We start from the raw sequence: 16,774 nt of genomic DNA, 5'->3' as shown, positions 1-16,774 counted from the left end.
GAATGAAATATGTGTATTTCAAACAATCTTGCAACATTTCTGCCAAATTTTCCCACCAAATCTTTCTCATTCGAACCAGCCAATTGCGGTTCAAGCAGTTTTAAACTTTCTCCGACAAAATAAATTACTTCCCTGCCAAGATTATTATTCAAACAAACTATAAACCATTCAAACAAACATTAATTCCATGTTCGAACGGATTTTTTTCCATTCAAACGAGTTTGACTTTTTGAGACGACCTAATTCGTCATAAAAGATCAAGTTCGAACAGATATTTAGCTGTTTGAACGTTTTTATAAAGTTACCAATTTTTTAATTTCATCTCCAATAATTAGTTTTAGGGATGAAATTTAGTTGGTCCCTAAAACTAAAATTTGTTGTAGTAATAAGGTATATGATTAACCACAGTCGATCCATTAGTTCTTCAAATAATTTAGAAAAAATATATTATCCATAACTCTTTTAAAGTATTATTATTATTCGTACAATTCTACATATAATCGTAGAGTACGTAAACGTTACGTAATTATTTTAAAAAAAAGAGAGATTCACTATTAAAAAATTATTATTTTTATATAATTCTTATATTTTATTTATTTCTTTTAAAACGATTGTCATAATTATACAAGTTTCAATATCTTTCCTTATTTATATGTGATAGGCCAGATAGGTATTTGCTAGAAAGCTGCATGCGCAATATGTGGCTCTTTGATTTCGTCGTCAACCTTATGATAAGATAACTTGCAACGTGGCCATCTGTAATGCAGATGCTGCAATGTGTAAGAGTTGACTATAACTTTTTGACTGAAACGAACTAACCGACTGCAACTGCTAGCTATATATGCGTGTGTGTAGCCACGTATGGATGCATGCGCCTGTAGCAATTCATGACAGATCAGCTACTAGGTACCTGTGCTGGACAAAACGAATGTGAAGGCCGCGAGGGCATTAATAATGAAAGCAAGAGTAGAATGAACTTCGTGCGTACGTGTGCAAAATCATGCTATTTATATTAAGAAATATTGTGGTGTGCCAAATTATTAGTGATTCGATTGACTCGAATTTCATTGTCAGAAACCTTGTGGTTTCTAGACTCTTGAGTATTTCTATGTACAATACGTCTTGCACGGGAGAATGACGTAAATCTGAATAAGCGATCAATAAAAGAAGGGAATAGATGCATAAACACACATATTTATATATAATGCATGCATGCATGGATATTGGAATTAACAACTGATATTAATAAGACGGCAAGCAAGGATAGTTGGCAGTTGGAAAATCATGCATCATCTTTGGTATATTAACTAAGTACGTACGTACCAAATACGTTAAAATTAATGAAGCGGTTTCATGTGAGCGATTGAAGTTTGGAACTATATATGATTGTACAATCTTGAACGATGTTTTCACCATTTCATAGAGTACTCGTCACTCTCATGGTGGGATGATCTCATGCATCGAACAACTCGATCGAATACAATACAGAACCACTAAACCACCCAGTACTACTGTTAGCCAAAATTATAACGATATCCCCGCGATCAAATTAGTGAGCCCAACATCACCATTTAAGTTTTGAACCCAACATATTACTTTTCTCATTTTCTAGGTTCGAAGACAAAGAAAGATCGTATACTCTCAACGTCCATGGAACAAAAATCGCCACCTCTATTAAGATATGAGATAAATAGTTATATTAACATCTTCCTATTAGCTTAAGTTTTTTGGATCAGTTGTGTTTTAATATAGTATCATATCAAAAATTTTGAATTCAAATCATGATTCTGTAGTACTTCACCCCCGTTTAATTTAAATATTCCATTTGTTGGACTCCTTAAGAAGAGAGATTCAGATCTAAATGTTAATGAGAGTATTAAGATACAAAATAAATAATTAAGTTAATCTCTTCCTATCATATTAAGTTTTTAAGACTAGTGGTATACTATAACAAATTTGACTTTTTTATGTCGGTTTATAATTTATAAACAGTCACCAAAGATAACCTTTGGTTTATCTTTGGTGACGGTTTCATTAAACTGTGACTAAAGTTATATATAACTTTAGAAGATAATTTGACCAACATTCAAACTTTAAAAGTTATACGTTAGAACTTTAACAATACGTGATAAAGTGTTAAAAATTACATGATTAAGTTGCTAAAATGAATGATATGTTTAACCAAAATATGAATTAAGCACTTAATTATATAGTAAAGTTTAATGCTTGACTCAATGTTAAATTATGATTAATATCTCAAATTTTATTCTAATATTTTTGTTAATAATTGCAGGGCATTGTGGGAAAGTTGTTAAAAATATATGAGTATTCTCGGAATTACCCAACTGACACAGCAACTACAAAGAATGCTTGAAGACTCACGCTATCACACTTTGAACTGAGGGGCAGACATGCGGATAGCAGCTTCCAGGAGACGCAGCACGCAGGAACCTGGGCTGGATCGAGCGGCTCAAAACGCACAAAAATGGGACGCACTCACGCGGACAGAAAAGCACGAAGTGGATCGAGCAACTCGCAGCAGGCTGGAGCAAAACGCATGCACTGCAGACGTGAAACGCTGGAAGCTGGAACGAGATCTTGGGCTGACTCACGCACGCTCAAAACGCAGGAAATCGAGATGCGAAATGCAGAACTGGATTGAAGTGGAACGCGGGAGCTGAGATCAAAACGAGCAGCTTGAGACGCGAACTCAGAGGAGACCACTCACGCGAACCTGGACCGCACGTCAAAACGCACGAAAATGGATGCGAAACGGCATGGTGCTGGGCTGAGACGAAACGCGCAGCTCAGAGGGCTGAGAGAGGAAACAGAGAGTATAAAGAGAAAAAGAAATTTTCATGCGCCGCTCTCTCCGTTTTTTTTAGTTTTTGCTTTTTCCGTTTTCGTCTGGTTTTTTTTTCTCCAGCATTGTTTTTACTCTGAGATTTTTCTTCCGGGATTATTTTCTGCTGCTGGTTCTTCTTCTTCGGCTTTTGGGGTTTTCAGCACATTTGGAGATTACAGTATTTTCATTTTGCAATTTTTGTTTAGTGCAGTAATTAGTGATGTTGGATTTTAATCTTCTTGAACATTTTGTTAATCTAGAGATGATAGGCTAGATTTTTAGCTTGGGATTCAATGAGTAACTCATGACTATTTGGGGTTGGATTCTCTTCAATATTTAGTGCTTTTGATGATTAACTTGATGGATTGTATTTCAATGTGCATCTAGAAAAGATTAGAGTTCTTTGTTCTTGGTTTAGATCAATTGTAGACGTAAAGGCACAATTGATACTTGAACAAGTAACATGACTTTGATGTTTTTCTTTCACTTTTATATAATTGTCATATAATTTGTCAAGTAGTTTTGTTAGAATAAAAATGGTGGTTCATTGCTATATCATCCGACCATGATTTTCTAGGAATGAAAAAATGGTTGAGAGAAAATGAAAAGAGAAGTAAATCCATCACCAAATTAGTGGGCGAAAATTGCATCCCAAGTGTTTGTTTAATTGCTTCTTACAAGTTTAAGTCAACTCCCGCACATTTTCTTTAAATCTCTTGATTCTTAGCAATTTTAGAAAAATAGATTCACTGTTATTTTCAGCTTTACTTATGCTTGAGCTTCCCGACAATTTCTCTCATAATTCATTCCACGCTCCTTTAGTAAATAGCCCCATTTAGGTGTGAATATAGTTAGCGGTTAAGTTCTAAAATTTATTCTTCTTTTCTTTTTATTATTTTTTTGTTCATTGCTAACTCATTTAGTTTAATCTTTTCTTATCATTTCAAACTTTCGTGTCACTCCAAACGGTAATATGTTGTCTTGCGAAAATGAAATGTTTGCTAAACTCATTGTCCCTGTGAATTCGATCTTGGGATTTACCCTTGTATTACTTTGACAGCTTCTACGCTTGGAAGTCAAAATTAAAAGCTGATCAATACGCTATCGTTTTCTAGTTTAGTACCTTCGAACGTATGTCATTAAACGTGGAAAGATAGATAGTATGTTCGAACATATATTTATACATATGAACAGTGTTGTAGTTTGTTCGAATGTTACCAGTTTTATGTGCGAACGTAGTGTTTTAAAATTATATTTATATTCTTTGGCTAAGTTACGTTCGAACATTATTTGAGCCATCTAAACATTACTGATATATCATTCAAACGTAATGTCTTCTAGCGCACATGATATGTAGTAATGTGCAAATGTATATGCTCAAAGTCTGAACGCATGTATATTGGACTTTAAATTTGTAAATTTAAATATCCAAATCAAAATAAGGAAAATAATTACAAAAAAGAAACCGAAAATTCAAATATTTTTGAAAACTAAAATACATAAACGAGAAATATAATAATTGATATTGTTTATTACACAGAGAAAAAAAAATGACATAAAATGCTAAGTACAAAATTTAAAAGTGGATCAGCGGAGCTTGGTACTACTTATTTAAATAACTATGAAATTCGTCCGACAACGTGTTATCCTTTTCGTTCAGGATATCTAAACGATGTTCAATTAAGGACATATTGTCCTCTACTGATTCCCAACACAATCGCATTGACCCAAGCTTGGTGCACATCCCCTATAGCTCCACCTTTCGACTCCCAACTAGTACTCCAGTTGTGGGGAGCATCACCAGCCTTAGCCTAGGTCGGTGGCACAAGATTTGGTGGAGGCCTAGCCTCATGCGAAGCATGCCTCATCGCCTGTCAATGCCTATGTCAAAATGAGGTCATGTTGAACGGGCTCATCTGTTCAGCCAAACCACTCCTTAGCTCGGGGTGCCACTCCCCGTTGTAGTAGCAACCGAGTAATGATAACTCCATATGAAAGGTTGTTAGTGGAGATAACACTGGCATCGTAGTGGATCCACAATGATAACATTCATGTTGCATATGAAATGATAGATTCTTGAGGGGAAACAAAAAAAAAAAAGGGAAAGGAAAAGAGGGCTTTATGTCCTTGAAGCTGAAAATGAGTAAGGCCTATGACAGGCTTGAATGGAATTATTTGGAAGCAATTATGAGGCAGATGGGATTTGATAGCAGGTGGATCAAATTGGTAATGGTTTGTGTGCAGACTGTCTCATTGTCTATCTTGGTAAATGGAGAGTCACTGGGACCTATTTTGCCATCAAGAGGAGTTAGGCAAGGAGATCATTTATCTCCCTACCTCTTTCTACTTTGTACTGAAGAATTAGTCTCCTTGTTACATCAGACTGAGCAATCCAGTAATATAAAAGGAATTAGGATATGTCGAGGTGCTCCTATAGTGAGTCATATGCTATTTACGGATGATAGTCTATTGTTTTGCAAGGTGTCTCTCAATGAAAGAGAAGCAGTTCACAAAATATTGGAGAATCATCAAGTCAGAAAATTAACAGAGACAAGATATCAATGGTGTTTAGCAAGAAAGTTAATCCATCTACTCAAGTAGAGATATTGTCCCACTGGAATATCCAAGAATATCAGCAATATGATAAGTATTCAGGGCTCCCACCAATGATTGGCAAAACTAAAAGTAAAGCCTTCTCAGACATAAAGCATAGAGTGTGGCAAAAATTACAAAATTGCAATGTTCGAAGGAGAAACTCTTGTCACAAGGTGGAAAAGAAGTGCTTATCAAAGCAGTGGTCCTATCCATCCCTACTTACTCTATGAGCTACTTTAAACTCTCACTTTCTTCATGTAATGAGCTGGAACAAATGATGGCAAAGTTTTGGGGGTCAAAAAAGGGAGGAGAAGAAAATACATTGGGTTAGTTAGCAAAACATGTGCAAGCCTAAAGGTGCAAGTGGTATGGGGTTTCAAAAACTGAGTTGTTTTAATGATGCACTTCTTGGTAAGCAAGGATGGAGACTCATGCAAATGGAAGACAGTCTGTCATATAGGTGTTTAAGGTTAAATATTTCCCAAACAATAGTTTTCTGGAAGCTAAAATGGGTTATAACAACTCCTATGCATAGAAATGGATATGGGCTGTGAGGTTAAGAGTGGCTCAAAGTTGCAGATGGAGAATTGGGAATGGGGAAGAAATTAATATTTGGAATGATTATCGGATTCTAGGTTTCCAAAATTTAAGGGCACATAGGAGAGAAGGGTGTGAAAGAATTAATGAGCTTATTGATCCCCATAACAGATGGCGAGATGTTCAGAAAGTAAGAAGAATGCTACCTCCTACAGTAGCATATGCCCTTTTAAAGTTGATTATAAGCCCTTCAAGTCACCGAGATAAAATGATTTGGGACAAGGAGAGAAGTGGAAATTCAGTGTGAGAAGTGCTTATAAACTGTTTATGAGTATGGAAGAGCATGCACAAGGAGAGACCTCAAATGCCAACAGACAAAGGTAGTTCTGCAAAAGCCTATGGAGCATGAAAGTACCTAACAAAATTAAAATATTTGCTTGGAGGGCTTGTAGGGATAGTCTACCAACAAAATCGAATTTGAGCAAGAAAAAGGTTGTGTTGAATGACATGCCAGCTTTGCTCTAAACCAGGTGAAGACACAATTCATGCTCTATATAAATGGCCCTAGTTCTTAATAGGTTGGATGAAGTTCTTTCCAGATTTACAAGTCAATGATAGAAGTCTAACTTTTGAAAACATAGCCAAATAAGTGCAAGATAACAAGAAAGAAGGTGCATTGAAAAGATTTTTCTTGTTAGCATGGGGTAGTTGGTATAAAAGAAATCAATGGCTATTTGAAGATAAAAAGCTCTCTACAGAGGAAATTTTCAACTAGGCTTTGAGTCTGCAGCAAAGTTTTGAGCAAGCAAAGGACAGATCTAGGAGTAGTATGAATACTAGATTTAAACGGCAACCTCCATCACAAGTTGCTTTTAAACTTAATATCGATGGAGCCATTTTTCATGAATAAGGGTATGTTGGAATTGGCATGATACTTAGGGACTATGCAGGGTAGGTTATCATGACAACAACAAAAAGAGAGGTAGCAGTTCAAGAATCTTCCGATATAGAATTTCTGGCTATCTTTAGAGGCTTACAATTATTTCTACCACTTGGAATACACCATTTGATCATTGAAAGTGATTCTCTCTTAGTGGTGAAAGAAATTCAAGACTTACAACAATCTGATTTATTGTTGGGAAATTTGGTTTTAGATGTACGATATATGATGCAAAGATTTCAGAATTGCACAGTAGAACCTATTTACAAATTTTCAAATATTGTAGCTCACACACTTGCTAGATATGCAAGAAATGTTAATGATTTAATTGTTTGGTGGGAGTTTGTTCCCCTGTGTATTGAGCAACTCATTTGGACTGAAAAGTCTATGTATTTTTCCAGTTCATAATGAAATAAAATTATATCTTCCCTATAAAAAAAAAAAAAAAAAATTGCGTAACCAAATGAGGCTAAAATCTAAAATATCACTTGATCTAGCTAGCTAGTTGCATCAGTTTATGAACTTTTTTGGGAATATAACATGCCTTCTTTTTTTTTAAAGGTAGAAAAAACTCCATTAATTCATAACGAGACATTACAACTTTGACCTGAGATAGACAAAATACAAGCCAACTACTGCTTTTAAGGCTCCCCAATGCACAATTGTCTTTCTGATTGACATGGTCTAGTCCATTGCTATAATTCTCTATAAATAAACCGTCTGAGAGACAATACTATGTCCTAAGACAGATTTAACAAACCCACATTCTATCCTGATAAGTGTACAAAAGTGTACTCTAAATACCCTATTATTGGACTAAAATGCTAAAATATGAACAGAAATTATAGGAAATAATGTGTATTCTTGAATTGAGCTTCTATTTATTTTGGGATACTCCTAAGCATATTTTCTTGTTTAATTTCAAGGTTTATAAAAGAGCAAGTTAAAACCCAGTCAAAATCTAAAGACTTTCAAGTGAGCAAGACGTTGGAACAATTTATGAACTTTCAACAACTGTAGGACTCTTCAAATAAGGATAATGATAGGGTTTGAGAATAATTCGGATCAAGAGAAAAAGTTGGAGTTCAAAACACGCTAGGAGACATTCTGGATATACTTTAGTATTTTAACCCTAACTTTCCACTCACATATCAGATTTATGCGATTTTTAATGCGTTATAAAGCTATCTTAAAGGATATAAGTTTGTCTCTAATAGAAATTTCTAAATTTGAATTCCCAAAGAGCGTATGTGGCTGCCAAGATGGGTCCTAAAATTTATGTGATTTTTTATGCGGGAATCATGAAGACATTAGGGTTTCTTTCATATCTTTTATAAGCATATCATTAGCACGAAATTAGAGAGTTTTTAAAAGGGAGATGGCTTAGTTCTAAAGAGAGGAGAAAAATACTATTTTTATTTATTTTTAGTTCTTCCATAGAGAACTAAATTTTGGGTAAAGCCTAGGGCAGAAATTGATCGGTGAAAATACTTTAACTTTATTACAATTCGTATGTTAAGCTTTATTGTTTAAGATTTTAGGATTCAATTCTCTATTTGTTTTGGATATTATAAGTTTGAGACAATTATATTAAATCATGCTATGGTTTGAATTTGTTAAGTTATAGGATTATGAATATATGATTGTGATTTAAACAAGCTTTTCATACCATTGATATTATGATCTTCTGCTGCACTATTGTTTATGAACATAGGGTCGTCTTTAGATCTGATATTCATTTTTATATATGAAAAATCATGATTTGTAAAGGGAGAATAGATTCTAGAATTAAATCTGAGAAAGTAGATGAATATAATGTCATATCTTCCAATTAGAAATTTGGTACTATAATTCGTAATTGTGTATAACGTTTGGATTGAAAAAATAGAGTATTGGATCCGATTAATGGAATCTCAAAGCTTTACTTGTCTTCTTATCCATGCCCTAATCTCATTTTAATTACATGCTTTAGGTAGAATTTTTAGATTCTTGTCATATTACTATTTGATCTTTTCTTTTAAGCTTGTGTCTTATTGTGTTTCTTTCGATTCCTTGTGGATCGACATCCTGAACTATACTATAACACCGCATATTAGTTTGGACGTAATCAAATTTTGACGTCATTGCCGAGGAGATGGTGGAAGAATCGATACATATAATTTATTTCAATAGTTTGTAAAGACGGTAACTTCGTTCCCTCTTTTAACTTGATGCATTATTATTCTTTTTTCCTTTCTTTTTATAGTATTTTTAGTTTTCGTATTATCTTTTTTTACCTTGCGTGCACAGATATAGTGACGCCTTAGGTAGATTTGCTTGTAGGCTTGTGCTAAAGTCAGAATCAAAATTTTAAATCCTTTATTTGACAATCTATCTAGTTCCGAAGAAATGAGTGAACACGAATATCAACCCATTAGAACTCTTCAGGATTACCTCCACCCTACACGCACAACCACACTGTCATGCATTATGTTTCCAACTAATACTTGCCAACTAGATTTTAAAATAGGTACGATACAGTTACTCCTTACTTTTTATGGCTTGGAAAGTGAAAATACATACGTGCACATTAGGAAGTTTGAGGAAGTAGTTGCGACTTTTCATAGTCAAAATGCAACTAATGACATTGTGAGATTTAAATTCTTTTCTTTCACTTTGAAGGATAGAGCTAAGAGTTGGCTATACTCGCGGAGGCCACGATCTATTGGGTCATGGAATGAGATGACTCAGGTATTCTTTAATAAATATTTTTTCCAACATAAGACCAACACTTTAAAAAGGCAAATCTTCACCTTTACACAAAAGAACAGTGAGACTTTGTATCAATCTTGGAAGAGATTTAAGGAGTTGTTGAGTATGTGTCATCACCATGGGCATGAGATTTGGTACTTAGTGAGCTATTTTTATGAGAGACTTATACCAAGGAAACGTCAATTTGTGAAGATAATGTGTAATAATGAGTTCTTACAGAAAGATCCTAATGAGGTCATAAAATATCTCAATGAGTTTGCTGAAAAAGCTCACACTTGGACTGGACCTAGTGCTACTGAGAGCACAAATAGTTTACGATCTGCTGGAAATCCAAATAGTGGTGGGGCGCACGGTGGTTGCCTGGGTGCTCTGAAGAACAATAGATTTGCATTTCACCCTATAGTGAATGAAAAAACAAAACTTGAAAAATGAAAGAAAAACTAGAGAGAAGATGAAAGAAAAACAAATAGTTTTTTATTTTTTTATAGTATTAAAATATATTAAAAAAATTTAAATAAAAATAAGAGAAAAGAACGAAAAAATAAAATCGGCGACGGCGGGATAAGCCGACTAAATTAAAGGATTGAAGTGGTTGTCCAATCAATGACTGACGACATTAGAACTCGCTTTACCCAAGCCAACTACTCACCGGAGTGGTGGAAGGCAATGTGACGCTGGGACAGGATAAAAGTCTATTCTGGCAACTAGCAAAGCAACAAAATGTTAGTAATTGAGATTAAGAAAAAATACAAATAGATAAAATGTTTTGAGATAAACTCTTAAATTATGGTTTTTTATTATTATAAAAATCAAATTTATGTTCTAAATAACTAAGAAAAAAAGGCAAAATTCTAATTATTACCTAAAATATAAAATACGAAATAAAGTAAATATCCTACTAAGATCTCGCCTAAATCTAGAATAAGATCTATCCTAAAAGTGACCATTACCATAAAAGAAAAAATAACTTAAAATGGAATAAATAATATAAAACGATGATTCGGAAGGAAAAATGACTGATTTTGAAGTAAAAAAAAGAAACCACCAAGCATAGCTTTGGTGACCACGTCGTGCACACTAAACAGATTTTTCCAAATTGGAGTCATATGCGAGATTTTTATACTCGTAACCAAAGTTATGGCCAAAATACGTACTAACGCGTGCACAACATCACTAGCTCCTTTTTGCCTCACCCAATCGAAGAATGCTGACCTTTCCTCACGGAATTGAGCAATCTTCATCATGTTCCTATAGCATAGTGATGAATGGGGATCTAGGTAACACACCTTCTACTGCAGATCATCATATCAACATCCAAACTCAAGCTTATCATTTGGATAACTTTGCACTTGGATAATTAATTGTGTTATCAAAGTTATGATTCTCTTATCTCTTGTTATATGTTGGCGCTTATATAAGTTGTTATGGATGTGTTTCACTATCACCATATCACGACCACCTGCAACCAAAGAGTAAGATGGCTAGGGGGTTATACGAAACACCTCTGATACCTAAGTCAGTGATTGAGAAGTAAGTTTTTAATACCAAAGAGCCAGATTTTACATACCTGGGTTCTCCTCTTATATAGAGTTTTTGAACCGTTCTCGTTATTTGGGTGATAATAGTTATCCATTATTTGAATTTAAATCTAGATATGAAGGTTCATCCCTTGGTAAATTCAAATAATAACTGTTCTTATCTTCTACCGTCGCCAGGTGGTTACCCAATCAATATTGGCAGTGGGTTGGGCCCTCTCGATATTGATTTGACTTTTCAGTAATGGGGCAAGGTTCAGGCCTTAAACAAAGGCCCAGGCCCATGTGGGGTCAACCAGTCAGTATGTCCTCTCCAATTACCCCATGAAGTCTCATTATGCATGGCGTGATGGGACTTGAACTCGTGCGCTGTTTCACTTTTAGAGGAGTGTGTCAATGTGCCATTTCGCCTCCACCTTTTTTGTATGCCAACCGCCAACTCACCTTAACTCCTATTTAATGCTCATCGGGTTCTTGTTTTCCCTCATCTTTTAAACTTCTCTCTCTTTCAGGTTTCTTGCTTAACTTTCTGAGTTCTTGTTTCTTGCTTAACATTCTCTCGCAACTTTTTTTCTTCATTCATGCCTTCTTCTTCTTCCATAGGCAAGCTGTGGTTTCTGCTCGTGGCCCTTCACCACCCTACGATTCCTTTCCCTGAGTTGCCATTTCTCCTCCAGCGTCAATATTTGTGGGTTCTCGATGGTCCTCAACGATTTTTTCTTGCGAAGTGGAGAATGCTCAAAACAGCTTCAATATTCTCGACATTGTTGTTTTGAGGGTACCCACTCCAAACCAAAAAGCTATTGATGCGAAAGGTATGGCCGTTTTTGTTGCCCTTTACTTTGCCATGTTTATTATGGGGCTTTGATTACCCTTCGTGCGGCCAGTCTACGATGTGTTAGATGTCCTAGGGCTCGCCCTTGTACAATTGGTGCCCAATGCTTAGAGAATTTTGATGGCTTGCTATGTGTTGTGGCGAAGGGTACTATACCTTGTGGGTGATGAGTACCAAGGCCTAACAGCCCGTGAATTTCTGTCCATACATGGGTTTAGATGTTTGGAGGGGAATCTTTATAGTATTAAATCCCGTAGTAAACTGGTTGACTTAGAGTACAAGTATTCTCATGCCAAAGATTGGGGGAACAAGTTTTTCTTGCTCTCTGGCTTGGGTTGGGAATTCCCTGCTGATGAAACATGTTCACATAAAAATATAATCTGCAAGTTCATTGAATCGTAACAAGTAGTAAAGTATTTTAAAGAAAACGGTTATCAAACCCATAGGGAATAATTATGCTATTGAATATTGAAATTGACTAAATCAATTACTATTTGGAAAATCAAAATTTGAAGAATGGTTTGTCTAAATTAAATTGAAGAAAAGAACATTAAAATTAAGATTTTTAAGATAATTAAAGTAGATCTAGAGCATTTGACTTCACCTACCAAATCTCACACAATTTATTCTTCCTTGTTATAGAATCTCAATTATCCCAAGTTGATGATAAAAATCCTTTAAATATTCAATATTTTCTCTCGAACAATACCAAAAATATCTCCAACTAATAACTCTATATATCTACGTGAATTTAATTAATTAGAGACTCTAAGTTCTTTGAATTTTTCTTGAAAATCACACTAGTCGTTATAAAGCGTCTCTACTTTCGCTCAAGTTATGGTGTTTAATCCTAAAGCTTTAATTACAAATCACCTCTCGGTCTCATTGCAATCCAAAAGATCGAACAATAGTTAGTTAGAAAATTATTAGCATTAAGAACAAGGAATTAACACTCAATCATGGAAATATTGAAAATAAAATAATTTGAAATATAAATTGTGTGTTCAACACTAGGCTACATCAAAACTCTAGAAAATAAAAATAGTTTATAATGAAATTAAAAAGAAAAAGAATAAAACTGGGGTTCTTCGTTAGAGTCAGTTGATGAAATATGTGGCTCTCGCCCCTGCTCTTCTAGAGTTGCCTCCTTGAAAGAAACTCAAATAACAAATTCTAAACTATTGAAACCTAAACTCAGACTCTCTAAAACTCAAAACTAAAACTAAGATTATGAACCAAGACTCCATATTCATCCAATAAGACAGGATTAAATATATATCAAAACTCAAACCCAGAAACAAATAAATGTGGCTACAATCTAGCGTAAAAATCTGAAAAATAGTTTTAAAGATAGATGTTAATATAAAACGAAATTATTCCAAGAATGTCGGAATTATCTGAAATAGAAGATTCAGTGATATGCGGCTTGATTTGCGGAGATCGAGAGGATTTGGTAGTTAGTAAATTGATTACGGAACTCAAGAAAATCCCATCGGGTGGGTAGATGTTATGTGCGTTGAATAAAACTGGCGAGCGTGCAGGTCACAAAGACCACATGACCCTCTTCTCGCCTACTTCAGATCTTGCTGCCTCTCATCGGTCCGGATCCATAGTCTCTTCTTTTGTACCAAAATGCTTTCATTTTGCACTAAATCTTCTCATTCCTTTAAATCCAAGAAAATAAATAAAAATATATAGAAATAAAATAAAATCAATAGTATTGAAGGTAAAATGATGTTTTTCATAAATAAAAAAGTGATAAAAATCACATAAAAATTAACACTTATCAAAGCTTCTACTCGGAAATTTCCTATTAGGGCTTGTTGGTCTCCTATTCCTGGTAGGGATGACTTTGAAATTCTTCTTTCTTTGCATGAGGAGGCCCATGTGAAGTTAGTAGAGGCTTAGGCTCAGGCTCATTCCAACTTATGCTTTTCAGAAGTGCTTTTGACCCCTAGCAATATTGAAAGGCTCCTGATGATTCACAGTTGGGCCCATATATTAGGACGTGAGTTTTTGGGTGCCCCCTCGCCAAGGGGTGATTTAAAGAGGAGAAACCGCCCTAGTGCAGATGGGCAAAAGAAAAGAAAACTTAAGAGAGCTCGTATTTCACCTCATTTAGATGAGAATCAAACCGTGGTTTTTTGCCTCCTCCCATGTCGAGTGGAGATATTAAGTTAGCCCCTCCTTGGGAGAAACCGAGCAAAATGGACTCCCAGGTGGGTGGGAGCATCAAGTTGGCGTCTCCTTTGGAGGTCCTGAGTAAACTGACCACCTTTGTGGCTCCACCGACCTTTTCCTTAGATGATATGATGGCTTTAGCTGAGGAGGACCTTGAAGACATAATTGCAGCGAAGGCTGCTCCTGAAGTTGTTGGTCTGTCTTTGGTGTTTTCCTTCGTGTGCTTCTCCTTCGCAAACTAAAGACAAACCTCACACATTGGACTGGAAATCTATTCGTGCCAGTGATGTTGCTCTCCATGTTTACAACTCCTTTGGTCGAGCTGAGATGCCAGATGCTTTCCCTCGCCCATCCTAAGACTTGTGTATTTTGAAGGCTAAATTTTTTTGATGCTTTGCGTGCAATGACATTGTGTTGTTATTTTTAAAGCTTTGTAATCTGCTGGGAATAACTTAACTTTTCTGATGCCTTGTACACCATGAAATTATGTTTATTGGATATTAAGCATCTTTTTCTATTTCTTAGTAATCTACACAGAGATAAGATGTTCGTACCTTAACCTTTAACAGCGTTAGCGGGAGAGTTTCTCGACTACGCTGCTACTAGGCGAGAAGGTGTTAACATGAGATCTTCTTGCCATTTTACCTTTAAGTGTTAAGCTAGTGGGATAGTTCTTTGACTACGTCACCTTTTGGGGAAAAGGTATTAACGGGAGATCCCTCGACCGATTTACCTTTGAGTATAAGGCTAGTGGGAAAGTCCCTCGACCACGTCACCTTTTGGCGAGAATGTGTTAACAAGAGATCCTCCAACTGTTTTCCCTTTAAGTATTAGGCTAGTGGGAGAGTCCCTCAACCATGTCACCTTTTGGCGAGAAGGTGTTAATGGGAGATCCCTCTATCGTTTTTCCTTTAAGTGTTAGGCTAGTGGGAGAGTCCCCCGACACGTCACCTTTTGGCAAGAAGGCGTTAACAGGAGATCCCTCGACCGTTTTACCTTTAAGTGTTAGGCTAGTGGGAGAGTCCTTTGACCACGTCACCTTTTGGTAAGAAGGTGTTAACGGGAGATCCCTCGATCGTTTTACCTTTAAGTATTAGGTTAGTGGAAGAGTCCTTCGACCATATCATCTTTTGGCAAGAAGGTGTTAACAGGAGATCTCTCGACCATTTTTCCTTTACGTGTTAGGCTAGTGAGAGAGTCCCTCAATCACGTCACTTTTTGGTGAGAATATGTTAACAAGAGATCCTTTGACCGTTAGTATTAGGTAAGTGGGAGAGTCCATAAACCACGTCACCTTTTTGCAAAGAGGTGTTAATGGAAGATCCCTCGACCATTTTTCTTTTAAGTGTTAGGCTAGTGGGAGAGTCCCTCGATCACGTCACCTTTTGGCGAGATGGTATTAATGGGAGACCCCAAAGTTTTGCTTTTAACCTTTAGGTCTTGGTCACGTTATGTTGTGAAAAAGTCAAGGAAAAAGTGGGAAACATGTGCAGATATTTATTATTGAAAAAATGATATCAATCAGTAAATCAACAAATGAAAAATTTACATATCTTCCCCTTAGACGTAGTATTTTCGTAAATGTTCTGCACTCCATGGGTGGGGTAGCTCACGCCTCGCAGCATCTTTGAGATGGTAAGCACCCTGTCTGTGGCTTGCTACTACAACGTAAGGGCCTTCCCAACATGGGTCTAATTTTCCTTCTTCTCCCATGGTGACACCGGTTTCCTCCAGCACTAAATCACCAATGTAAGGGCCTCACTCGCTTGTTGAAGTATTGCTCCACCTTCTTTTTAGAAGCTTCAACTCTGGCCTCTGCATCCGTCCTTATCTCCTCCAACAGATCTAGGTTTTCTTCCAAGCCTACCATGGTCGTTTCTGGATCAAAGCTTTTTCTTCTGTAGCTTGGTAACCCAACCTCAACTAGTACCATGGCCTCACTTCCATAAGCTTGGGAGAAAGGTATTTCACCCGTTGAGGTTTTTGGTGTTGTTCTGTAAGCCCATAAAGTCTCTGGGAGCTCATCGGCCCACAACCCCTCTCTATTGCCTATGTTCTTTTTCAATATCCCCAAAATGGTTTTATTGGTTGCTTTAAGTTACCCGTTCACCTGAGGGTGGCCAAGGAAGGAATACTTGACTTTGATTCCTATCTCCACACACCATTGGTGATAATGATTGGAATCAAACTGCATTCCGTTATAAAAAATAATACACTGAGATATCCCGAACCTGCACACTATTGCCTTCCACAAGAACTTCGTCACACTTTGGACTGTTATTGTTGCCATTACCTTAGCCTCTACCTACTTTGTAAAGTAGTCGACGACTACGATTATGAACTTGGTTCCTCCTTCGCTAGGGGGCATAAGGCCTACTAGGTTTACCCCCACTGGGCGAACAACCACCGTCAAGGTATAGATCGCAACTCCTTGGGGGGTGCGCTTGGAATAGGTGCATGAATCTGACACTAGACACACTTTTTTTACGCTCCTTCGTATCGTTGAGCGTGTTTGGCTAATAATATCCTGCCCTTACAATCTTTACGGCTAGTGA

Source organism: Juglans microcarpa x Juglans regia, chromosome 6D (genome assembly GCF_004785595.1).
Source record: "Juglans microcarpa x Juglans regia isolate MS1-56 chromosome 6D, Jm3101_v1.0, whole genome shotgun sequence".
NCBI classification, from domain to species: Eukaryota; Viridiplantae; Streptophyta; class Magnoliopsida; order Fagales; family Juglandaceae; genus Juglans; species Juglans microcarpa x Juglans regia.
Note: the sequence above shows the minus strand (reverse complement) of the source record.